This window comes from Protopterus annectens, chromosome 2.part2 (assembly GCF_019279795.1).
Source record: "Protopterus annectens isolate FY-2018-M chromosome 2.part2, PAN1.0, whole genome shotgun sequence".
Classification (NCBI taxonomy): domain Eukaryota; kingdom Metazoa; phylum Chordata; order Ceratodontiformes; family Protopteridae; genus Protopterus; species Protopterus annectens.
Window position 1 is genome coordinate 1114662563 of NC_056730.1, and position 26763 is coordinate 1114689325.

The 26763-nt window shown below is 38.7% G+C and overlaps 1 protein-coding gene across 13 annotated transcripts in view; it reads left to right on the plus strand.

Annotated features, from left to right (window-relative positions):
• PIP5K1B (phosphatidylinositol-4-phosphate 5-kinase type 1 beta) overlaps positions 1-26763 on the plus strand; it is a 1685295-nt gene that overhangs the window by 297094 nt on the left and 1361438 nt on the right. The window lies entirely within an intron of this gene.

A 26763-nucleotide genomic window follows, 5' to 3' on the forward strand; every position in this document is an offset into this window, starting at 1 on the left:
ACTGGTCAGCAGTCTGACTTGGAGTTCGCTACTTTCACACTGTGGGTTCTATCTGTGAGCCAGTTTGCAACCCACCTAATGATATAGGGGTTGATGCCTAGTTTGGTAAGTTTATCAATAATTCCTGAGTGAAGAATGCTATCAAAGGCCTTGGCTGTATGAGCTGCCTTACCCTCATCCACAGCTTTAGTAACTGCCTCAAAGAAGTCAACCAGGTTGAGCAGGAATGATCTACCTTTCACAAAACCAAATTGCGTGGGATCTAGAGTTTGGAGATTCCCTGTAGCCTTGTTAATTAGGTCCATGATGATGTGCTCCATAGCCTTACATATCAGACTCATCAGGCTAATGGGGCAATAATTTCCAGAATCTGTAGTCGCTCATCCTCTATGGAGAGGGATGACTGTAGCAGTGTGCCGTTTGGAAGGGACAAAGCCTGTGTTGAGGCTGTGGGTGAACAGGGTACACAGATGTGGTGCCAGATCACTTTGTAATTCATGTAGAACACAGCCAAGGATATTGTCGGGTCCCATGGAAGCTGTAGTCTTGGCCTTGGACAACGCAGTTTTAACCTGTGCTGTAGTAATGCTGGGTGCCTGGCATTCTTCCGGTATTGAGATTGGTCCTTTGGGGGGGGGGGTAAAATTGGCACTGAATCTGTCAGCCAGTATGTTGGCAATATCTTTTGGTTCAGTATAGGAGGTACCATTGTGCAGTAACTCAGAGCAAATCTGGGTATTGACGTGGAGATTCTTGGTATAACTATAGAAGGCTTTGTGGTTGTTTTTAGTGTCTGTCACAATTCTGCCTTCATAGCTGGCTTTGAAGGTTTTGATGAGAGATCTCAACTTTTTGTTGAGGCTAATAGGGGAATTTTTCCAGTCTTGGGACTTCACCTTATTCTGCATCAGTTCCTCCTTCTGTTGTAGAGTTTTTTTATGGCAGGGAACCACCAGATTGGCTTCCTTTTTTGGAGGAGACTGTCTTGGTTCTGTTGGGTATGACTAGTTCCATGCATTTATGTACATGTTCATACAGTGCATTGGTGTATGATTTGGCAGTCATGCATCTGTTTTCCATTGGCACGGGTGCCGTGAAGTTAGCCACCTCTGTTTTTAGGAATTCAAATTCAGCTTTGGAGAAGTTTTTCATAGTGGATACCTTTGTGGGGGTCAGCCATAATATTTTATCTACATAATTCCTAGAATCACCAAATACACACAGACTCTTTTCAGTACCTTGTAGTCTGTCCACTAGCAGAACCTGGGTTCGCGGTTTTGTGCATTTACTCTGTATGTGTCGATGAAAAGGCATTCGCTGCAACGTCTCTTCGGTTATATAATATAGACCCCCTCACACATGCTGTTTTGAGATTCTGCCATTCTTGTTCATCTCCACCTCTTTTTCCTGAGGTGCTAAAACCCCAAGTAATTCATTGAACTCTTGTGCTTCCTATCCAGTCAACTTCTAGGTCTTCAGCCTGGTCTCTGTTGACGTTAGAGCCTTTTCTGACCATTGCTTGCAGCTGATTGTGGCAACCAGTGGTTTATGCTGTGGGTCAGCTGTTTCACTGGGGATGCACTACCCTTACCCATACTAATTGATATAGGCAGCACCAAGATCGCCACATCCTGAATGAAAGATAAAACACAATTTTATAATGATCTCATAGTGACATAATGGTGTGTTCTCTGCTTCTGGCCAATGCATGGCTATGTTCAGTGACAAAACTTTCCACCAACTTGATCATTTTGCTCTCAGAACAATGTTGATTCATCCTTTGCCCTTGTCCTATCTTCCCCATTGTTACATCACCGTATGGAGAAGTTGGACCCTCTTTTCCAGTATAGAATAGCATTTCTAAAATTGCACTTGTTGGAGAAGAAGAGGGAGATGATGTAGAGGATGTACACCATATTGCTATTGTTCATAGCTAGTAAGGAGTTTAACATTTTTGCCCCTATTTCTAAGTTGCTTATATGTTCTGAATGTGCAGCCAATGCAAACAGTAACCCCCTGCTTACTATTTCTACCGCAGTGTTGCCTTACATCACAGTTTTTAACTCCAGAGTGAACTAACACTTTATGCACCCATGGCTAATCATTTTGTCTTCACCAGTGGATGCTGCTGTAGAGACAAGACTAACTGTCGACTGCGTCATAATCACAAGGCTAATACCTCTTCAGAAATGGACATAGTTTCAAAAAATGAACTTTTGTCTGACTGACTCACCAAATTGCCTGGTTAACAGGATCTAAACAAACTATGTTCATTTCACACTACATTGTCTGTTCTTTACATTTTCTGTGCACTCTATCCATATGTGCTACTAAACCCTTCTTTTCAGAAATCATGACCTACGTCAATAATGGTATTACAGATCTCCAGTGTAAAATATCTTATTGTTGTTGCATCTTGCAGCACTGCAGATATCTCCCAATATATGTATATTTTTGTCCTGGCCAATTATTCCACCTACTAATTGTGTATCTTTGCTATTAAAAGGTTACCGTAGCTAGTGCACATTTTGGAGGCAGATATTCTTCTGTGAAGCACATTAGTTCTTGTAGCCCTGAAAAACTTATTTTAGCTCAGCTGCCTTAGAAAGAAGTTTTCAGCCATGAAATTCTGATTTCTGGTTAAACTACCTAAATTGTTTGAAAGTTTTAGGGCTTTATGACAATGTAGGACACCTTCACTTTTATAGGTAGCAAGATTCAGGTAAACTAGGACTTGCATTCACCTTGAGGAGGAAATAAAGAAGAGTTCTGGGTACTTTGTAGACAACTACTGTAAAAGAATGGGCACTTTTATACTATTAATAGCATTACAAATATTTTGAAAGATTGCCTTCCTATTTTCTACTTGTAGGCCTGAAAGTGTACAGTTTAACTCATTTGTACCTGTCAGTACTGGTGCTAATGAGGAGTGGAATGCCTCATTACTGGCATGTGAACAAACATCATCGAGGGTTGCTTCAGAAATCAACTTAAATATTAAAAAAAAAATTTACTTGAGCAGGTAAGAGAATGACAAGTATTATTGTGTGTATAACACAATTAAAGTAAACCATGAAAGGCATGGTGTGCCACTCAGGTACGCTGCAGCATATGGTGCAGTGCAGACAGGTGTGCCTCTACATCTAATACTGTTGGTAAGGTGCAGCTCTGCATGAATGATTCAGAGGATGTGGAAGTTAATGAGACTTCTGATGTCTGGCAACTATGGCAAGATAACAAACAAACAGCCAGTAAAGATTATTACACAATTATTTAAATCCTAAGCATAGTGTGGTGTTACATGAATATAAATTTCAATTACATAAAATAAAACTCACTAAAACAGTTTTGACTATGTAGCTCAGTTAATAAAATTAGCAGAAGAGTACAATTATGTAGAGAAATTGCAGCATATTCAGATAGAATTTATATATTGAATAAATGTATTCTGATAAGACTCAGCCTATATTTACATGCAGTCAGTGTTTCTCTGTTGGAGTTTGAAAATCAGAAAAGCCAGAGCAGTCATTTAATTTCTTTATTAGTGTCTGCACATGACTAACTAACTGAGATGTTCATTTATGGATGCTGTCTGCATCGCCTGTTCTTTTTATGCATTTTATTTTCTGATTGGGTAAATCTATTTTGCTTATTACTGCTTTGAGAAATCTGTTGTTCTGGTGATTTGTGGCTTTTGAGCTGCTTGGCCCTAGTGTAAATTTAGCTTCAGAGGCTTCTCCCAGTCTTATCTCTACTTTTTCTACTGGGTACTGAAAACACAAACTGTGAAGGCTCTACCCTTAGACTCGTAAAGCTTAAGATAGCCTATATTTCACATGACCTCACTCATTTAGAGCAAAATGCAATTTTCAGGATATTAATCACTTTTTTCCAGCATACTTTTAGAATCTGTAACATCTGGGACTAGAGTGTATTTCACTGGAGAGCCTGTGAACTGCTTTTCAGGGAAGAATTTGGGATTAGTGTGTCTATTTTGCTCCTGGTGAGAGAACAGAGGGACATTATTTCCTGAACTTTCTAGTGAATACCAGTCACTGGCTAGTGTGAAATTTGCTTCTTAGAAACCAGCTAGGAATTAATATATTGCTTTGTTCCTGGTGAGAGAAGAAGCAGAGGGGCACTAATTCCTACTGGCATCTAATTCGGCATCATTTGCTGGATTCCACTGACTGATCTGGTTGCAGTTTTGGTGTCACTCTCTTCGGGGCATTTGTGCAGCTTGGCTTTCTTTTGTATGCAGCTGATACAGGTTCTATCAAAGGTATCTACCAAGAGAAGACAAAGTGTACTGAACCTGTTAACAAGTGGGTTAATATCACTGCTCCAGTTTGGGATTAGCGCTATACTCTGTTTCTGGTAAGAGATGGTGCAAAGTATCACTTATTCCTGGTTTTGTGCAGCTGTGTTGAGACCACCTCTATCTCCACTAACAGACAGACAGTACCTCCAGTAATCTAGGCACTACTCCCCCTCCCCATCAGCCCACAATAGCAAACACCAAAAACCATGGATTTGCCCTTTCCAACTCCTCTGTAGTCATGGTTGAAATAGGAATCCTGAGACAGTGTTGAAATTGTCTCATGTTTACTGACATTTACCTCCAACTTAAAAAACTAATACACTGTATGAGAGTTGTAGTTATAAAACTAGCAAAGCTCTAACATAAAGCCTTTACAAACAGCAAACAGGTTTTCAGTACTTCCGCTGTGGCGACCCCTAACTGGGAAAAGCCGAAAGACACAAACAAACAAACAAACAATGGCACTCTATACCTATCACACAAAATACACACCAAAGAAATAAACCTACTTCTACCAAGGCTCTTAAAAGTAACTTCCCTAAACAATTAAGGCCTCCTAAATGTAATGTAAGAAAGACATATGCTGAGCAGCCTCACACTCAGCTTAGTAACATCCACTGTGAAACACGCATTTCAGTCTCTCAGCTTAAAAGTCTATAAGGTAAACTTCAACAAAATCCAGCTTCATAGTGGAACACACACTGGTGAACCCCTAACCAGGATACATAAGGATAGGGTCACAGTTAATTGCCTCTCAGGTGCCAGGATTTGCCACATCATGCATGTACTCCAGTCCTAGCACCACAAGCACATATCTGACAAGTGAGATTAAATGACTTGACACATACATCCCTGGACTGTATAAAAAGAGACACGATAGAGCTCTCAGAATATGTGACCAAGACAGGTATGAACTTAGCCTTGAGCAGCATTTTACTATCACTAACAATTATGCCTCAATACGAACAAAAGATTATTGACATCAAGAATTGGCAGGTTCAATATATATCAGTTTGGGAGGAGATGGTAAAATTGCCTTACTGCTTTGCCAGGCATGGTCTGCACCTATCTCCCCAAGGCTTTCATATATTGGCAAAAATCTTGTCCAACCCCGTAGTGCCTTTTTAGGCAATGTTAGCCTTCAAAAACTTCCAGCTTAATCAGTCGTAATCCAGAACTACATAATGATATTGTTGCTTAACACTAGGAGCCTTAGCAAAAAAAAAAATAATTCCCTACAGACACTGCTTACCTTGGAGTGCATTGATATATGCATCATCATGGAAACGTGGTCCAAGACCATTGAAAGGCCCCCATGAGTGCAGGGTTTCAGCAACATTATCAGGCGGGTTCCCTGGGAAAGAAATCACTTGCCTCAAAACATAAACACATCATTACAAACATAACAAAGTGGGGGGCTTCACCCCCACACCCCCCAATGTGGGGGGCTGTGCCCACCACACACCCTCTAACTAAATATGCCAACTCCGAGATCGCACTACAGTGGGGAAAACGGCAAACTTACAGGGATGGCCAAGCGATTTCTTTCCCAGGGAAAGAAATCGCTGATGTCAGCATTCATGGTTTTGTGTGTTTGCTATGTATGTGTCATTGAAGAGGCGTTCGCTGCAACGCCTCTTTGGTTATATAGTATAGACCCGATCAAGCCCACTGCACTAGACAAAGGCACTAAAGACAGTGATGTGTCTATATTCATGAAACAAAATTTCACCTCCGGACTTGTTAGACGGGACAATGACCTAGAGCTCCTCCATGTCCAACTTACTATTAACAAAACCTGTTATCACATCATAGCTGATTAAAGGACCCCCTTGGCCCTTACATCCTACCTGACTAGTATGGAGTCCCTATGCATAAGGCTAAATACCATTCTCTTAGGAGACTTCAACTAACCTCCATCAACTAAGAGACTTTTACATACCCTAACATGAATGCCCATAGATTTCTAGACTTTATAAATGCAAACTCCATGGACCAGTTAGTCTGCTCCCCAGATAGGGAGACAAAATCCTAGACTTGGACTTCATCTATGTGGGGTTAATCTGTTCCCCACTAGTTGTAACTTCTTCCCTATTCAAATTGGAATATATGTAAGTCACATTCTACATAAAATACCTCAATACTCAGAGATTATGCAAACGCAAATCTACCAAAACTGAGTGATATTCCAACTAAATTCAACATCTCACTCCAATGTGCATGTAGAATCCTTCACTGCCAAATTCTATGCACATCTGAACAGCTGCATAGGTGCATATGTCCCCCTCTAAAGTCAGTATAATGCCAGTTTTAAAAATAAATTCCTGTGGCGGAACCCAAGTATAAACAGGCTGTACTTTAAAAAGAAAAAAATTCATTGCATGCAACAATAAATGCAACTCATAGTCTTTCAGACTTAACAAGGAACTCTAATCCCTGATCAAATCAACCAAAGCAAGATCTGGGGTAAAAATAGCCATCCAGGCAAAAGACAACCATAAGGCCTTCTTCAACTCTGTTTAAATCTCTGTAATAATGCCCAGCACTGTACAAAGCTAATAGTCAATGATATCAGATACTCACATATCCAGTTTACTAGCTCTAACATCACTTCTTCTCTCCCCCTACATTTCCAGATCACATATCCACATCTGCACCCTCTCCTCACATCTCCATAGAACAAGTCCTCAGAACACTTTCTAAAGCCAAGAACACTACTTCTGTGGGGCCATATAATATACTAGGCTGCCTACTGACAAGGCTGAAACAAAACCTGTCAAACCCTCTATTGAGGCTATTCGGTATCAGCCTCCAAACAGGTTTTGTGCTGGATGTACACAGGACAGCAGAAGTCATCCCCCAGAACAAAGTTGGGGTGTCAGTGAACCAGGGTAATTATAGCCCCATAAATCTGGCCATCCTCATCTGTAAGGCTATGGGGAGGATCATTATTAATAAATAAAGACTTAGGTAACCTACATACTTCTGACCCAGGCCACTTTGGTTTTGTCATGGGCAGATCCCAACAGCTTAATCTGGTTAACTTCTTCTGAAAAGATTATTAAAGGAATGGATGAAGGAAAATTGGTACAAACTGCATAAGTAAACCTCAGAATGCATTTGACACCATCCCACATTCAGCTATTGTTGATAAACTCTCCCATTTAAATGTTAATTCCTATTTAACACATTTGGTAGTAATCTAGCTCACAACCAGAACCCAGGAACTTTGGGTGGGCAGCTCTACTTCCTCTAAAAGACCTGTCACTATTGGTGTATCCCAGGGTTCAGTCCTTGGGCCACTCCTCTTTGGCATCAACTTCTTGGAAGTTAAAGCCAATGCTAAGGGTTTATAACTGACCAAGTTTGCAAATGACCATAATCAAAAACAAAATGACAAAAAATGTATAATAGTTTCCTTCAGAAAGCATGATATACCCTGTAACTGTCACATCAACAACAGGCCCCTGCAAACTGATCTGTTCATTAGGGACGCAATAAACTGTACTTTGATCACTGTGTATCCAGTATTGTAAGAAAGTCATTTTTCTGTGGATATGTAATTTTATAATGACTTTGGTGGCACTGATATTTCAACGTTAAAAAGATGTACCCAGGAACTGGATGGGCTCCTTTCATAAAATAGATTATAAACTAAAATGTTGGACCAATTCTCAGATTGACATGAAGTGTTGGATTGAAGCTTATCATTTATTATGAACAATACAGTCTCAATCAGTTGCAATGTCAATGTGTTGATGTTGTTCTTGCTGTTGTACTGAAATTTGATATTGTTGGGTTATAATAAATTTTTTATGAAGAAAAACAATCTTTGCATGGGGCATGCTGCCACTGTGTCCCTTGAAGCTGTACTACTCACACTCATGCAACTTATTTGTACCAACTTTACAGTTATACCATCTGTGAGAATGGGAAAATCTGCATTTTAGCTGTTTCTAATCCTTCCAGGGGAAAAGCCAGCAAACTTCTTCTTCTTTCAGCTTTTCTCGGTTAGGGGTCACCACAGCAGATCACCTGTCTTCTCATGATTGGCAATGGAGTTTTATTGTGTTGAGTTGCCAGCCCGGCACCCAACCTTCCACAGAAGGCACACACATGCACACATGCACACACTCACACCTAGGGCCAATTTAGAGTGTCCAATCCACCTACAGCATGTCTTTGGGATGTGGGAGGAAACTGGAGCACCCGGAGGAAACCGATGAGACCACAGGGAGGACATGCAGACTCCACACAGAAGGCACTCAGCCAAGGATTGAACCAGGGAACCTCTTGCTGTGAGGCTACAGACTAGTAATCGCACAGATGAGTGTTGATCACTAGTGTTTTGACAGCAAGCCTGGCTCCTCATAAATGCATGAAGAGGTTATTTATTATCAGGCACACACTTAACAGCTTTTACAGGTGAATGAGTAAACCACTCAAAGCTTTTCGTAGTAAATTTAAAAAACAAAAAGTAGATGCTTGTGGTAGAAATGAGCAAGTACTACATGATAAAAAAGACATTTCACAAAAAGTTTGTTTTTAAGAGGTCAAAGGAAGCTTATAACTGATAGTGGTACCCTTATTTTTCATGAAAAGTGAAGGATATTCTTAGAGGATACACTGGATATAGAACATGCAAGGGAAACATTTCTATCACATTTTGTGCAGAGTTTGAATCTGATGAAAATTGACCCATTTCTGGTATAAATACAAGATATGCCTATGAATTTTGAGAGAGATAGTGGAAGTTGTATAGCCCTGATAACTGAACAGAACTTTAGAAAATCACTAGAATTAAACTGGCTTGAACTCCCCAACCAACTTGCCTTTATTCAGGTATCCACCTTCCACAACCTTATTTTCAAGCTTACTACCTGCCCTGCACTAGCCAATCTAGTCACACGTTACACACCAAATCGATCCCTACAATCAGAAGTCAAAAATCTCTTAGCTGTCTCAAAACCCACAAGAAAACCAGGTCACTCTCTGTATTCATACTCTGTCTCTATACTTTGGAATTCACTACCTTTAGCTACCAGGTCTATGCCTGGCCCAACTCATTTCAAAGCCTCTTTAAAAACTCATCTCAGAAATACATGGCTCTGCTCCTGCATAAAGCCTGCCTAATGATCAGGTCTTTCTTCTTCAACACTAGCCTCATCGTGCTCTTCTGTAACATTTCATTCCTTCACAGGCTGCAAGATCCTAAGGCTCTTCTAACTCCTTCTCTGCTTCTATACAACATCCTTAAGGTACAGCTCAGGCTTTATTGCTTCTATTCTTCTTAACTCTCTCTCACTATCTATCTGCAAAACTAACTTTCTGGCTGCTATTTTCCTAACTGAAACTAACATTCTATTTTGCATGTACTATAACAGTCAATATCACACATTGCACTACCTACGTACTATTTTTTGACACTATCTACATTATGTATAGTGAGACTGACTATTACTGTCTGTAATGTTTTAACTGTACAGAATTGTCTAGACGTGCACTAATATATTGCAACATCTTGTAACATAGTTTGTTCTTTCAACTTATTTTTGTACAGTATTTCTAATGTCATTTGTATTGTGTTGGATTATACTGTATTTGTATTGTACTGTATGTGGAGCTTTTCTCCCAGGGCCTCTGCTGAAAATGGGTTCTGTAGACCCAGTCAGCCCACCCCGGTAAACAAATGGCAAGTAAATAAATAAATTTGCACAGCCCTGCATTCTGAGGATTTTGTACTGAGAACTGCTAATCTACAAACTTCTTGTAAGGACTTGCATACTATCTACTAAATCATGTGATTATTTTGCAATAAAAATCTAATTTTTTGTACAGTATGTATTGGTTTTTAGAAAAGAAAATGCTAATAGTTGGAAGGTCCAGAATTTGAGAAGGCCTCAATATCTAGTAAATCCTCATTTGGTTGGAAAGTTGTAATAAATCTGACCAAAGCTGAATGGTCAGGCTGTTACTGGGTAGTGATGTTAGTAGCAATGATTAGCAGAATTTTAGAAGTTATTGCATCTCATAACAGTGAAATGTACTTGCCCAGCTTACTTGAAAGAAACTGGAGAAATATAATTCATTTAGACTGCGGAAAAGTGAAATGCACACATTCTGAAAGTGGCATTTTAGGGAAGATGTGCATGAAAGATGAAATAGTGTTTAAAGAAGAAGATAGGGCCATGTTAGTAATATCATGTTAATGCTGATACAATAAGTACGTTACCTGTTTCAGAACAGCCTGCAGACCTGTATGGAATGGATCATATACTGATCAGCAAGGCGAACTTCCACAGAGATACCTAACTAAAAGGATACAAGGTGTAGACATGTCCAATATGGGTCAACTCAAGAGTCCTGTTGCTATACTTGGCATCCTACAGATTGCTGAGAGGTGACCTGTGCCTGGCATACAAGGCATCCTCTTACCCAATACTGATAGATTTAGTGCACATCAGCAAATCAAATGGCATCAGAAATACTCGATCTAGGGATCTAAACCTCTTCTGCAACATCAACAGAATGGTTTGGAAGGACAGATATATCTCACAGAGAATTTTGGTGCTGTGGAACAGACTCCCCATCCACATAAAACAAAGTTTATCCCTGTCCATATTCAACTACAACTTGGATCTATGGATGGGAAACAGAAAATATACCCCAGAACTCTTCCCTGTACTACTAATGGACAGAAGCAACTCCTAAATGCTTTATCCCATGCATTGCTCCCTCAAATTATATATGGTATGATCCCAGTTATTCTCATTAGGAGTAATATATACTTATTGACCAGGCGATGGGTAAGGCCAATCTCTAACCAAACGAGATAGGTTATTTCAAAACACAAAAAGTAAATAAACAAAGATTTAACAAAACCACCACGGCTTCCAGTATAATTAAAATCCAATTTATTGCATAAGACAAGCGCTTTCACGTAGACACTCTACACTTCTTCAGATCCTTAAAACAATGCCTCAATACAAAACATTTTATAGCAGCAAAATCACAGTCCAAATATCAACTGAGTAATTAAATAATTGAATAATAGAACAACTGACATTAACTACCCTCAATATAAAAAGCTAAAACCATTTACTTAAAGTGCTGTGCATCCAACTCTGGTTTAGTACAAATATTACTGTTCAAACCAGGGTAGATGTGTGCTTGTAACTTAAAAAGCCATTTCAGTTCCATGCGTTCATTAAAATTATTGTTATCACCACCTCTCTTATTCATTGCAACAACTTATTTATTTTATTTTTATTTATTTTACATTTGTTAACCGGGCTGGCCTAGCTGGATATATTTCCATTTTCAGTAGAGGCCCAGGGAGAAAAGCTCCAACAAGATAGAAAAAAAATTAAAATGTAATTACATGTTAAAAGAAAGGATTGATAAAAAAAAATACAGCAAAAATTATATCATAATAAAAGTATTTACACTTGAAAAAGCATCAGTAAATAATATATATACTTGGAAAATCAACAATAGAATGTAGCACAGTAAGATACATAAGGAAGTTTTCACTTCTAGTAGAACATTATTCAGCAGTATATAGATTACAGTTTGAAAATGTGCAAGACTTACTTGCAAGTATAAGAATTTAAAAGTTTTGAAGTTTGTAAGGAATGTGACATAAAGTACAGAGGTGAGAGAGGGTGGAGGGGGTGGTTAGTCGGGGTTGCTACAGGGGCATAACCAGTGAATTTTGAGGTGTTTTTTTAAGTTTTTGTTTAAAGAGAGGCAAGGATGTGATTAGGGTTAGTTCAGTAGGTAGCAAGTTCCAGTTTTTTCCTGCTGTGTTAGTAAACAGAGAGTCACCAGCCATGTTGTTAGATTTTATAATGGTTGTGAGGAGTTTGCTAGAAGAACTTAGGGAATTCAGATTTTTATAGGAGATAAGGAAATTGGGGAGTATAGGGGTAGTGTTGGGTTGATAAAATATTTTGTGGGCAATCGTAAGTTGGGAGATTGTCAGTTGATTTTGGAATTCAAGCCAGTCTAGTTGCCAAAGATTCAAACAGTGGTGGGTTCTAAAGGGATTGCCAGTGGCAAATCTGGCAATGTTGTTGTAGGAAGTTGCTAGTTTGTTGAGATTATGTTTCTTTAGGTTGGTATAAATAGGTGAGGCATACAGAAGAGTAGTGATTAGATGGGAATGAACAATTCTGGTTCTGGCTGCTGGAGTTAGGAAAGGTTTTATTTTATATAAGGAGCCTATTTTTCTGTTTACTGTTTTAATGGTGTTATTTATATGGTGATCAAAGGTAAGGTAGTTGTCAATGGTTATTCCTAACAGTTTAGTAGTAGAGTCAGGGACTATGACAGTGTCATTATTGGAAGAGACTGAGAAATCTAAGGGGGAGGACTTGGTAGTGGTGGAAAAGAGAAGGAGTTTGTTTTTTTTGGCATTAAGGAGGAGACAGTGCTTTGTAAACCATGTTTCTACAGTATTAAAAACTTTTTGAGTAAGCAAATAAAGTTCAGATGGGGAGTTTGCTGAGTGTACAAGCGTTGAATCATCTGCATATTGAATGCAGGTGGCTTGAGGAATTGCTCTGTGGAGGTCATTGATAAATAATGAGATAAGTAGTGGTCCAAGAATAGAGCCTTGAGGGACTCTGAGGGTGACTGGCAGAACAGATGAAATTTGATTTTCCCAGAGAACTGCCTGTTGCCTGTTGCTGAAGTAGGAGCTGAACCATTTAACAGCTTGAGAGTCAAAGGAAAGGGATTGAAGAATATTGATTAAGAGGGTGTGGTTTACCATGTCGAAAGCTTTTGAAAGGTCGATGAAGAGTGCAGATGAGAGGATGTTTTTATTGCAGTTTCTATTAATGGTATCTGTAAAGGATAAACGGGCAGTAGTGGTACTATGAGATGGCCTAAAGCCATGTTGGCAGTCTGCTATTATCTTATATTGTGACAGATGATATAAAAGTTGTTTGTGAATGAATTTTTCTAAACTTTTTGTTAGGGGTGTTAAGAGAGCTATAGGCCGGTAGTTTGAGTAGTCATTTGAGTTCCCACCTTTGTAAAACTCTAAAACTAAATGTATGAAGTGAAAATTCTACTATGTGCTTAGCTAGAGCATTGCATAAATTCCTATGCTTAATGTCATACAGATGGTGGTACACTCTATCCCGAAGACGTTTTGTGGTTTTACCTACATAAAAACAGCTGCACCCATCACATGTAGCCAAGCAAATAAGGTTAGTAGTGTTACAGGAGGCACGAAATCTCGGTTCAAAACTATAGAGGTTGTCCCACACACTAAATTACTAGGCATTATTATAGACAAAAACCTTAACTTTGACCTACACATAAACAATAACATCAAAAAAACACACCAAAAGCTTGGTATGCTCTACAGGCACCATCACTTTCTTAGCCTCTCTACTAGACAAACCCTTGCAACTACCTTTTTATTACCCTCTCTCCTTTATGGTGCCCCTCTCCTCACTAATATCCGAAATTCTACAAAATCCAAACTTGCTATGTGTTACAACAGAATAGCAAAATTTGCCACCAAGGCCAAATTCTCATCCCACCACTGTAAGTCACTGAAACAATTAGGGTGGCTGGAACTCTCCCACCATATCTCATTCACCAAACTAACTACTGTGCACAAAATAATCTGCAGACACAGACTGCCCTGCTCTTTCAATTCTACTTGCCAAATACCATTCCAGCAGGCATCTAAGATCTGAAAATCATCTACTTCTAAAAGTAGATAAGCCCACCTTACCTGCTGGTCAACTCCTCTATTCCTTCACCATCGCCAAACTATGGAACTCACTTCCACCTTCTATAAGAAACACAGGCAGCACCACCACCACCTTCAAACAAATACTGAAAAATCATCCCAACTCTTCCTGGCTATGTTCCTGCTCTATAACATAACCTCTTCACTCTCCTTATATGATTACTAAACTCCTATGTCTTTTGCTACTAGTGACTGATGATACTTTCTCCATATTTATTTTTATCTTCACTTATTGATACTGGTACAATAATACTGATTAATATATATCTGTTTATACCACTCTGAATTCATTGAATTCTGCTTTAATGTATATTTTCTGTATATATTACTGTAATCAAACTAGTTTCCTGCTTTTATGTATATATTCTGTATATGTTACTATATTTACTATCTGTAACACTGTTTCTACTTCTGTACTAATTAATGTTTATATTTTTTCTGTATCTCGTTGGAGCTTTTCTCCCCGGGCCTCCACTGAAAATTGGCTCTTTTAGGCCCAGTGGACTTTCCCGGTAAACAAATGCAATAAATAAATAAACAAATAAATAAATAACATAGAACTGGATGCTTAAATTTTTGAACTCATGTCATACTGCTACACATCTTACACTTCTTACAAGGGAAAGTACCAAGTTCTCCCTCTTGAGTTAAATTACAAGTTCTACTACCACACAATATCTGTTTCATATTCTGATTGTTCTTATATACAAACTTAAGCTTTTCTCAAACCAGTTTTATAGTATCCCTATCCATCATAAGAAAATGCCAATTTTTATTAATAATTTCATGTGCCCTCTTATTATCTGTAGTATATCTAGTTACTAAATGAGTTCCATATCTTCCTTCACATCATGTGGTATCTCTGTGTGGTAAGTTATCACTATCATGAGAACTCACTCTCTCATTGATAATCTCATCCCTTAACCTAGAAAAATCAGACCCTCAATAGCCTCTATCTAAACATAACTGTTCCAAAGTATTTACTTCCTGTTGCATAACAGATCTATCTCCACAAAGCCTCTTCACCATGTTCAATTGACCCTTCACAATGTTAAGGAAGATGTGTTTGGGATGCATACTGCCATAGTCCAACAAATTATTCCGCCAACATTCCTTACAGAACAAGCCTGTAGCTATTTTCTCCAAATTATTCTTATACAATTTCACATCCAAAAAATCCAGGGTTTCAAATGAATACATAGCTACAAACTTCAAAAAATCTGTTGTATTTTCCAAATATGTAATAAATTCATTAAGGAGGGGTATCCCCCCATCCCACAACATAAAAATATCATCCACGAAATGTCTATAAAATTTTATGTGGATACAAAAATCACTAGTGAACAAACATTGTGTCTCTTAAAAGTGTACCACCAAGTTTGCATAGGAATTAACACAAGGGGTGCCCATGGCGACACCCCATCGCTGCAAATAAATTTGTTCTTCATACATCAGTACATTGTTCAAGAGAATCACCTCTAGCAAAGTACATATTAAAATAACCTCATTACTGTCAAACATACTATGTATACTTAAAAGTGCTCTTATGGCTTCTATGCTATACACATTCGGTATGGAAGTAAATAAACTTTGTACATCCATGGTCACCATCAGTATGTCCACCATATCTGTACTCTCTCCATATTTATTCAGATCATCAATAAACTGTGTTTCATCCTTTAGGATGGTGGAAGTCTCTCTCACTAAGGGCCCTAATTTACCTTCCACATAAATAGAAAGAAGTTCCATGCACCATCCCCCTCCATCCACTATGGGTCTCACTGGGGGGTTCTGCATCGACTTGTGGATCTTAGGCAACCCTTTGATGCAGGGAATTTATGGATATTCCACATGTAAAAAAGAATATATAGTGTCATCAATTTGTCTACACATAAGTAGATCATAAAGCGTATCATTTACATTACTCACAATTTTACAATATTCAGTATTATTTAACCTTGTATATGTATTCAAATCATTCAATAAACAATGCATAGCTGCATCGTAATCACCTCTATTCATTAGGACTATCGCACCTCCTTTGTCAGCTGGTCTGATAGATAATGCAGGATTGTTCCTCAGCGAATAAAGTGCTTGCCTCTGAGCTATATCTAAATTATAAATTCACCCCTATGTTTCTGATATAAGGTATCATATATATATATATATATATATATCCCTCTCACAGGCTCTGATAAAAGCTTCAACATGAGTCGGTGGTAAGGGAGTGAAAGAACTCTTCCTCCTATACACTTTACCATTTACAGTAGATTGATCTGAACCATCTTTAAAAAGCAATTTTAAAGCAATATTGCACCCAAAAAGTCTTAGTCAGTAATTCACTTACATTAGCAGTAGAAGAAGGAATAAATGTCAAACCTTTATTCAGAACAGAGAGCTTTGATGAGCTTATGGTCTGACAAATTCACCGCAATGTTATTTAATATTTCTTTCTTCTGTTCGAAGCATGGTTTTCTCCAGAATTCTTCCTCTTCTGCCTTCCCCGACTCATTCATCTCAATTGCTGTTGAGCCTCCCATTGTTTTACTAGGAGGGGTAAAAAGCGATCCAAAATACATGGAGTGAGCTGTTTCGGTCTTACTCCCATGGACACAACAGTGAGGGCCTTTTGGTTAGGTGGAGGGGTATAATCAAGTTCAACCGATGGTAAAGGTGTGCTAGATATTTCCCCTCCAGCCATCTGTGTGCCCGTTACCAAGGCACTAACTTCCATAGTATTCAGGAATGGGCTAGGTGCTGGCTCAGAATATAAGATGGTTTGCTGTGGCTCAGATAGTGAAGTCATCCATGTTGAAGTACTCCGCCATGTGAATACATTCCCTGACGTTAAATCAATAAAATCCCTCTGCAATTTCCGTTGCTTCGTTTGTTGCAACTTCGTCTCATATAGGGAAATATTCACATACATGTTGGTCAATGCATTATCAAACTGTTCCCCCTTAAATTTTTCAAGAATGTTACTGTGTGATCGTTGTATTTCTTCTTAATTTTTGCTCAATGGGGCAAAAATAGTTAATGATAAGTCTCATGTATTGATAACTTAAATCAAGATTTAACTGCTGCCACTGTTTGAGTAGCAACGGATGTGTGTCACCATACAAGGGCATACATAGCACTCCCATGCCCCTCAAAATCACACAAAAATATAGGCAGACTTCCAGATGCTGTCTCTGCCAAACATAACGTTTAAGCTTATACAAGTCATTTTCCATGTCCCTTAACATGGCAGAAAACTGTTGAAAATTCTCAGTTTTATCCGGTACTTTACCTTCAGTTCTTCCTTCGAAGTTCATAACCAACAAAGGGTTATCACGCTGCAATAAAACATTTTCCCAAGTCAACCGCTCCCTGTCAACAGGCAAAGCAGAATTCCTTTCAGGCAGAGTAGTATCAGCTATGTGGAGGTGTGGATGTAGAGCAACCAAAAGAGGAAAAATAACACCACGACCACCCAAAGGTCTTGTTGAAGAAAACAAATCGTAAATAAACAAAGACTTAACAAAACCACCACGGCTTCCAGTATGATCAAAATCCAATTTATTACATAAGACAAGCGCTTCCACGTAGATGCTCTATGCTTCTTCAGATCCTTAAAACAATGCCTCAATACAAAACATTATATAGCAGCAAAATCACAGTCCAAATATCAATTGAATAATTAAATAATTGAATAATAGAACAACTGACATTAATTACCCCCATATAACACAAATGCAAAAAGGGAAACTGGCTAGGCTTAAAATGACCTGCAAGGGCAGCTAGCCTGGTACTTACCTGTGAACCTCTGACAGATGATATGGAAATTGCACCAGTGTGTAATGTGTAAATTAAATACTGGACTGCAAGAGATGTAACTTTGTCACAAGTATGCGACTGTTCTTTAAAAAAAGATACTGTAAAACTAGCCAGTTTAGAAACTAATTTGTCAGAAGATTGAGATAGGGGTTTGATGGTCTGCATAGGGAGGGGTGAAAAATCAGTAAATAACATAATGTAAACAAACAAAGGTTTATGCAGATTATTCCAAAAGACAAGCATAGATGGAGTTGTACTTTGCTCACAGAATGCTTTCTCTGTAGCAAGGCATATTCTCAAATTCCTAATGTTTTTCTTATTTTTGAGAATATCAGGGTGAAAGACATAAGCCAAACAGGTATACATATCTTGTGAAAAATAAATGTTATATAAAAAATGCAAAAATGTTGGTACACTAACAAAGGCAGAGAATAGCAAAAGATTAGGAACTAACTATATTGTAGTGCATGGAGCTCGCTGATTACACTCTGATATTTGGAAAAAGGAAAACCAGTTAAGCGCCAGAATGTCGAGCAACCCAACCTTAACAAATGTTAAGCACCCCCTGCTTATGTTGTTAAGGTCAGGTCCCAAGCTACACAGTAAAATCTGCCTGTACTGACTAGCATATGACTGTGGCAAAACAAAACATTTGTTTCTGCTTGCCATCTGTACCGTTAACATGCCCCTAATGTCCGATAAAAAAAAAAACTCAAAGAGAGTTGCTAGAATAACACGATGTGTGCTCATCTGCATAATCTGAGCAATGAGAATGCCGAAATTCAAATGTATGTCATTGTTTAGTGAATTCAAGCCTCAGTGGTTTGTCTGAAAACCACATATTGTATGATGAACAGTCCAAAAATATGAAGTAATAATCTGGATGTCCTGCTCGCTAAGTGTTTCACAGCTTTGAAAGCCAGGAAAACACTTAGCAATTTTTTTCCCTTTTATCTAGTAGTACATGGAGCAGATAAAGGTCCATGTACTAGAAAGAATTATGATTGTCTCACCAATACTAACCCCTTATTATGTATTCTCGACATGGATGCAAAGATTCACCTCATGAGGACATAAGCAGGTTATGATCAGTGAACGGATCATAAGCCTGAATATTAGTTTTTCCATTAAAATGTAAAAAATCACATTCAGTATTCTACAAGTAATATTTTTACCATAATCTTAGATATGGACATTGCTAAGAGAACAAGACCTATCATCTAAGCTCTGCAAGTTTAAGCATGCTAAAATACCTCTGCCCATTCCTTTGATTTGTTTATTTGTTTATTTATTTATTTATTTTTTTAGTTCAGATACTCTGTGTTATAATGTACCATTTGATGTTATGTTGTCCTATCTCACCTTCATTCTTACAATGATGGGCTCAGAGCTGATCCTCGGCTCCGACTCGGCCGAATACTTAGCTGAAAGTCTCAAACCTGGCTCGTGGCAAGAAGGTATCCCACAATGCAGTGGTGTAATTCCCCAGATTTCATTTGCCGCTTTACGAGGTTGGATGCGCTCATCTTGGCCGTGGCTTAGTTGTGATATATTTTTCCTATTACCTTTGTCAAAAACTTGCTATTTTTGCACGTCTTCCAACAGAAAGAGTTATAGCACTCAGACAGCAGATATTTCACCTCCTTCCCAAGAACAAAGTGAAAGCGAAGATAATTCTATGATTATTAGGAACAATGACCTCCACGATTACACTGGTCCCTCTAGCCAGAATGCACATGAGGATTCTTCAATGGCTATTATTCTCCCAATGGTCACTTGGTCACTTCAAGAGCTTCCAATGTCTCATCTGATCAGAATAACGGAATTGTGACAATGGGCAGACCCTTTGTTCCATTACAACCAGTAGCTACAGTGACCAAGGACGCTTCCCATATAGGGTGGGGGGATCATTATTTGGGAAGAACAGTCCAAAGTACATGGCAAGAACACGAGGCTCATTTGCAAGCACTTCAAGACCCTCTCCCTCTAGGGACTATTGCGATTCAGTCTGACAATATGTCTGTGGTTTGGTACATAAACAAGCAGGGAGAACCAGATCTTACCCCCTTTGTCGAGAAGCCCTAAGAGTATGGCAATGGGCAGTTTCTTCCCAGAGCTTTCTAATTACAATGCACATTCCGGGGAAGTCCAACGTGATAACGGACGCGCTGAGCAGAGCAATCCTAATGCCTCACGAGTGATCTCTCAATCGCAATGTAGTGGAAATGATTTTCCAAACATGGGGACAGCCTTGCTGCGATCTCTTTGCCACTCCCATGAATGCCAAGTGCAGCAACTACTTTACCCTAATCCCCCCTCCGGGGGAGACACCGAGAGACGCTCTTGCTTATGATTGGCCCTAGGGACTCCTATGTGCCTTTCCACTGTTTCCTCTCATACCCAGAGTAATTCCTCCTTACTGGCCTCGCCAAGTTTGGTTCCCCTTCCTTTGGCCTCATCTTCAGGAGAAGTGTTGGATTGTGGACCCAGTGCCAGATCTGCTGACTCATGTCAGGGGAGCTTCATCCTTCTCTCCACACCCTAAAACTGACAGCTTGGCTGCTCCACTTCCTAATTTAGTCAGGCTTCACAATTTCACTCCTACACAGTCCTCGCACAGAGCTTCCACTAGAAAACTGTAGTCTAGTAAATGGAAGAGGTTTTTCCTTTGGGCTCAAGATAGGAACATTGATCCTTTCTCTGCACTTATTCATTCTATTTTGGAATTTTTGGTGGAACGTTTTCAACAAGGCTCAGCTGCAGCAACCATCAAGGTCCAACTTGCTGCAATTTCATATTTTCATATTGGTGATTCTACTTCCAACTTAATGTCACATAGGTTGTGTAGAGCCTTCTTAAAAGGTGCTTCCTTATTAAGACCTCCATTTAAGGAACCCCTTTCTCCTTGGGATCTAAATTTTGTTTTGTTTTATCTCATGTTATCTCCCTTTAAGCCCTCTTCATCTTCAGACCTCAAGTTCCTTTCCTGGAAGACCTTGTTTCTAGTGGCTATAATTTCTGCTAGAAGGGTGTCAGAATTGCAAGCTCTTTCTGTTAAATCACCATATTTGATTTTTCATAAGGATAGGGTATCCTTATGTACAAACCCATCCTTTCTACCTAAAGTCCCTTCTCCAAACAACATAAACCAATCCATATAACTTCCAGTGTTCTTTCCTAATCATAGCAACAAGGCAGAGTACAAATTACATCAACTGGACGTGCATAAACAACTCAGATTCTATTTGCATAGAACCAGAGACTTCAGAAAATCTGACCAATTATTTGTATCCTTCTCTGATTCAATAAAGGAATCCTCAGTCTTAAAAACTACTCTTTCCAATTGGCTTTCAAATTGTATTACATTCATCTATAACTCAAATCACAAAGATTTACCTTTCAAAGTGAAGGCTCATTCCACTAGAGCAATGGCTATGTCATCTGCTTTTCAAGCCAGAATTTCCATAGATAATATTTGTGGCAGCAGCTACGTGGTCTACTCCACATACTTTTATTACTTATTACAAAGTGGATTTGACCTCCAGGTGCAGGGCATCCTTTGGTTTCATGGTGCTTAAAGGTGTACTCCTGTGAGCCATCCAGGGAAAAGGTGCTAGGGACGCTGTCCCATCATTGTACGAATGAAGGCAAGATAGGACAACATAACATAAAGAAGTTATGTACTCACCATAACGTTCCATGTTTGTTGTCCATCTCACTGTTCATTCTTATGAACCCTCCCTCCTTACCCCTGCCAAGACTCCTTGTGGATCTGGTAGATTTTTTACTACTTTCAGGAGTTCTTTGTCTCAGCATGTTTCTCCTTCCAGTACATATAGTATGGACTTGGATATATGTTTATATGTATATGTTTGTAGATATGTATATAATGTACATATTGTTCAGTGTTAGCAGCAAACAAGCTCTGAGGAATTACACCACTACATTGTGGGATACATTCTTGCCACGAGCCAGGTTTGAGAATTTCAGCTAAGTATTCAGCTGAGTCGGAACCGAGGATCGGCTCTGAACCCATCATTGTAAGAATGAACGGCGAGATGGACAACAAACATGGAACATTATGGTGAGTACATAACTTTTTATTGTTTCTCAGGACTTCTGGAAGCTTGTTTTCTCAGTAGTATCTTGTTTTTTAGGTGATTGCTTGTTTTTATTTGTACTCATTAATGAATGCTTTTCAACTTTTTGCAATAGGGCTAGGTGAAATATGCTTAAGGCACCATGGCAGAGTGAGATATATCTGCTATATTGTAGGCATTCCTTGCCTTCTTCATTGTCTATTTCTCTGACAACCAATCTACTCACCTCACCTAAGATGCCAATCTTCTTTTCCTGGTGGGTTGTCCTCTGAGACCATGATTGTGGGAGAAAGAGAGAGGAAATATTCTACAGCATCATGCATACTGTCTCCATGTGACTCCTGGGTTACCTCTAAAAAGGGACAGCTGAGTCCAGTGGGCTTAACTCTTCAATGAATTAAATACTAATTTCATTGCTTCAGTGAAACAGTAGTACTTTGTTGTGCCTGGAATTGCTGCATCTAGGAGAAACAATGGGCAAAAATATACATTTAAAGTGTACTATTGCCTTCCATGAAGGAGTGATCTCAGAATTAATATCTATAAGTAAGATGGTGGGGAGCTATGGGAAGGGGGGTTGCCTTTCCCTACAAAAATAATTGTGTTGCTGTAATTTTACTGTTTGATAGCTTTTTACCTTTCACAGAATTACTAGGAAGTGTTAACATTCTCAGTGTTGTTTTTCGTGATGACATACTGGACCTAAGTTAAAGGTCTAGTGAATAAGACACCAGTATGGGGGTAATACATGTGATAATGCTCTTGAGTGATGATATCCATCATTAAACTTAATACTGCACAAGGTCATCTATTTCTTCCCATCGTAGAGTAACCTCACAGTGGATTATAATAAAAATGATGGTTTTGTGGGATCCCATTATTCTACATAGAGAAGTTGGGGAGGGGTGCCACAATTTAAAAAAGACCCCATAGAAAAAAGGCCTTGAGGAATTTTGGAATGTGTTGTTTTATGTTATTGGTATTCACATGTGTCCCTTGTGCTGATTTCCTAAACCCAACATTTGTAGAAGGGGAAATATTGTGACTGTATTTCAGCATCTACAGCTCTCATTTTTCATCACATCCAGAACCATAAGTAGAATGGGACAAAGGAGGCAGCTAGTTGAAGTTGCAGAGGAATAGCTAGATGGAGCCGCAGTAAGCTTACTTTAAAACTAGGGAAAATATAAATTGGACCATAGGAGTTGTACGTCTTGTCAGTACCCACTTTAAGCTTGCCTCTCTTTTCAAGGAGATCCAGGCCAGTCGTACCTGCAGTGAATTTATGGACACCCATCCAGTTGTCCAGCTTCTTTTTAAAAGCAAACAGTGTGTCTCACTACTTAACTTGGAGAATATGTTTGTTCTAGAGAAGGGGTAGGCACTACATGACAAATCTATCCCACATCTATGTCTTATTTATTTGGTGCAGTACATTTAGATATCTGGCCCTAGTGTTAGATGGACTGTTTGATTTATTGATATGTAAGATGTGACAGTGTGAGGTATTACTAGCTATGCCAGGAGAAGTAGGGCAGTGGATGTGTAACATATGTCAGCACAGCTAGCTGGAAATTTATAAAGAATTACATGCCATTTGTATATCAAACTGATTTGTACAGATGCTTGTGTTGAAAATATATTTGTAAAGTTGCTTGTGTTAAAATGTATCAACAGTGGGTCCTGACTGTATTGTAACTGAATTAAATGTATATGTTTTAACAGAGGATACTGGAAGAGAAGAGGTTAATCAAAGTCGAGCTGTGGCTAACTTTTAAACATATTCTAAAATTAAATTACCGGGCCTAGGCCATAAAGATTGTATCTTACTGTTCTGATTGCAGCCAAAGACAAAATGTCTGATAAAACAAGTATTAGGAAGCCTTCTGTATTGTCTTTAGCAGTGAACTAATTGCTATTCTGGAAGGGTAGAAGTTTGACATTGTTTTATGACTTCCAGAAGATGCATCAGATATTAGCAAGCTCTATGTGTGTGTATTATTGACACATATGTGTTGAATCCTGGCAGTTTCTAGCAATGGGGGGTTGCATGGGAAACAGAAGCCAGATAACCAGATGTATGTGATGTCCTTCTGTAATTCATCACTAAAATATTGTTTAATACTAGGTGAGACTGAAGTCTCAGGGCAGTCTGTTTTTGTAACCTGACAAGGAAGGACCCCTCACCCTCTTCATCTTGCCTTGCTTTATTAAGTAACCAGAAAATAATAATTATTTTGATCATCAGGAAAATGCAGAGAGTTTAGTTAAGTTTTGATTTTCTGAAACTGTGTGAACCTGTCCACCTGTGTTATTTTCAACATTTTCTGTGACTGAAACTCTGGTGTTTACTGTAAATAGATATTTAGTATTTTCATGTTCTTGTATTATTTATTGTTAAATATATTTGAATATTTCATTGTGGCTGGTCCTTTAGAGAATCTTTTAAACTTTGAGAGGACTTATATATATATATATATATGTATATATATATATATATATATATATATATATATATATATATATATATATATATATATATATAGTGCCAACTCTGGCCTCTCCTGAAAACTTTGCTGTTGGTCAGTCTACCATTTATATTAATATTAGTTTCACTCAGTATAATTGGTACCCTTTCAAGAGCCTTAGAGAAGCTGGCTTTGGAGTGTCTTGTGGTGGTAACTAACTTATTGTCTGGGCAGAAGGGGGCATAGCTAGTAAATATGTGCCAGCCTTTCTCAGGTGCGTGTGTGTGTGTGTGTGTGTGTGTGTGTGTGTGTGTGTGTGTGTGTGTGTGTGTGTGTGTGTGTGTGTGTGTCAGCTGTTTGGAGCAGGGACATGAAGCACTGGTTTCACAGAGAGGGTGCTGGAGAACTTAGCTTGGACACTCGGCTGAGGTCTCAACTTTACAGTTGTGCCAGTAGGGAGTCTTACTGGGGACCAGGAAAGAGAAAGACAGAGAAATCCAGACCCTGGACTGAGTGTGTTCCCTGTGTGCTCTTAAGGGAAATTGTGCTCTATGTAGAGGGGAGCATCTGTTAATACTGGGTATATCCATTTTTTTTCCCAAGTGAACATCTCTCTCTAGTGCCAATAGTGAGGATTCAGGCTCCTTGATTACTGGCCCAGAGTGGCAATGTCATATAAGAGTTCTAGGATTACTGGATCCCTTATAGCCCTATAAGCAAGACACATGTCACTTCTAAGGACTCTATATGAAACTGATAATGCCTACAGTGTTTCTTTTTAGTTCAGATCTTTTAGGTCGCTGATATTTTCAGTTTCAAACATGTGAGGTCTTTCCAATTACTTGATATGCTTTGTAACTTACATTCCAAAGTGGATGTTGTATTGAATGATGGATCTAAACAATGTAGAGTATGGAAACCTCATTTGATCTGGAAGAAATACTTTTTATTATGAGCTCTACAAGGTAAAATGATTTCTTACCCATCATTGCAATGTTATGATCAAATATAAGGGAACTGTCTACCCAAGTGCCCAGGTGTCTCACAACCTTTGCATTTTGAAGTAGTGTGTTACCTGCTCTATAAACTTTGAGTTAGTGCTTAAGATAGCATATTAAAACCCAGCTATGAATTACTGAAGGAAGAAGTGGAATGCAGATGCTATTTTCTGTTTTATGCCCTGCAAATGATCTTTAAGAGTCAGCTCCCCTCCTTGAGATAAACAGAGCAAAATGTAATCAAAGTTAAATTGATTATCATATCTTCCTAAACCAAGTGTACGTCTATATGCCTGCAGCTAGTATATGGCCTTTAAAAAGCATAAAACTGATCTAGACTAAATGGATGCTAGTGGTATCAAAATAAGAGCTTTAAAAACAGTGTTAGACAACAGAGGATCAGCATGTAAGCTTAGGCTTCTGTCTCCTACCTTATAGACTGTAGACTCTATAATTGAGTATCTAGCAAACCAAAATGTATTTATTGTGCATAACACTAAGCATGTCATAGTTACAATAAATAAAACATATAAAGCACCTATAAACACACTTAAAAAGGCATCTAGATTCTGTTTAGAGTTTGTGAAATAAGTTTTTTTCCCCTGGACCTCTTGAAGTTATATTACATCAGTTAAACCAAATAAGTGCATATTTAGTAAAAGTCAGCATTCAAAGTATTTACACAGATAGCTCATTTTCTAAGCACAATAATAGCCTAAAGGGTGGGCAGTATTAGGCAGCACTTCTGAATCTTCTAGAGGCACTCTGATTAAGATGTTGGGGCTCGAAATACCCACAGTCTCAAAATCTACAAAAAATTAACAGTGTGGTAAGACCTATAGCAGCAGGGTGAGATACTAGGATGAATAAATTTCCAACAACAACTCACTGACAGCTGACAGAACCTGCATCACACTGACAGTAGATAGACTCTGCAGCACACTGACAGGAGACAGAATCTGCAACTCACTGACAGCAGACAGATTGCAGCTCATTTACAGCTGACAGATTGTAGTTCACTGCGAGCAGACGGAATACAGCACACTGACGCAGACAGAATTTGCAGCTCACTGCGAGCAGACAGAATGCAGCACACAGCAGACAGAACCACTAGTAACTTCTTGCAGCTGAGAATAGGATCTTAGCAGATTGGCTAGGCATTACACAGCTCATGTAAGTAGGATTCCTATCATGCAGTTGAAGGTACATGTGTATCAGTACCTCATAATTAGATCTCAAGGCTACTTCAGTTAATGCAGAATCCATAACACTGAAATATTGTGAGTAC